Source organism: Austrofundulus limnaeus, unplaced genomic scaffold, assembly GCF_001266775.1.
Source record: "Austrofundulus limnaeus strain Quisiro unplaced genomic scaffold, Austrofundulus_limnaeus-1.0 Scaffold1715, whole genome shotgun sequence".
Classification (NCBI taxonomy): Eukaryota; Metazoa; Chordata; class Actinopteri; order Cyprinodontiformes; family Rivulidae; genus Austrofundulus; species Austrofundulus limnaeus.
The window spans coordinates 52,285-53,017 of NW_013954117.1; positions in this window are offsets into that span (position 1 = coordinate 52,285).

Consider the following 733-nt stretch of genomic DNA (forward strand, 5'->3'; position numbering starts at 1 on the left):
ACACACACACACACACACACACACACATTCTCTCAGTCTCTAACACTTGTTGACGAGGAAAGAGGAGTGTTGGCTCACTGCGGGAGGCGGACGGTGTATAAATCCACGTCGGGCTCAGATTCAGGGTAAAAACCAGGAAGTGTTTCAGCTTCATGTTTAGAAAGTTTCAGCTTCATTTAATGATTCTTTGGGTCGATGTGACTCCGACTCCTCAGGGTTTCTCTCAAACTGGAGTCAAATCTTCCTGGGTTTGTACCGGTCTGACCCAGAACTGACTCGGTTCTGCTCCGGTTGTTGTTTAAAGGGATCTCTGATTAACGTCACATGTTGACCTTCATATGTTTAGCTGTTGTCATGTTGTTGTTTGTGATGTAAACATCTTATTACTTAACGTGTTTGTTACATTTTTCCATAAACATGTTGCCATTTTTTTTACCAACGCGTCATTCTGAGGATGAGTATGATGATGATGATGATGATGATGATGATGATGATTTACAGTTGAGACTAAAACACTAAAAAGCTAAAATGTGTAGTTTGTGTTTTATGTTCTCAGTTTATGGGTTGAGACAATCAAACGTTATGTTTGCAGAATTAGCTCTGGAAATAAAGCTAGCTAATATGACTAAAATATTAGCGGCGTTAGCTCTTGAGTTAATATTATTAATGTTAGCTCCTGAGCTACATAACTCCACATATATAAAAATATATATAGTGTTAGCTCCTGAGCTAC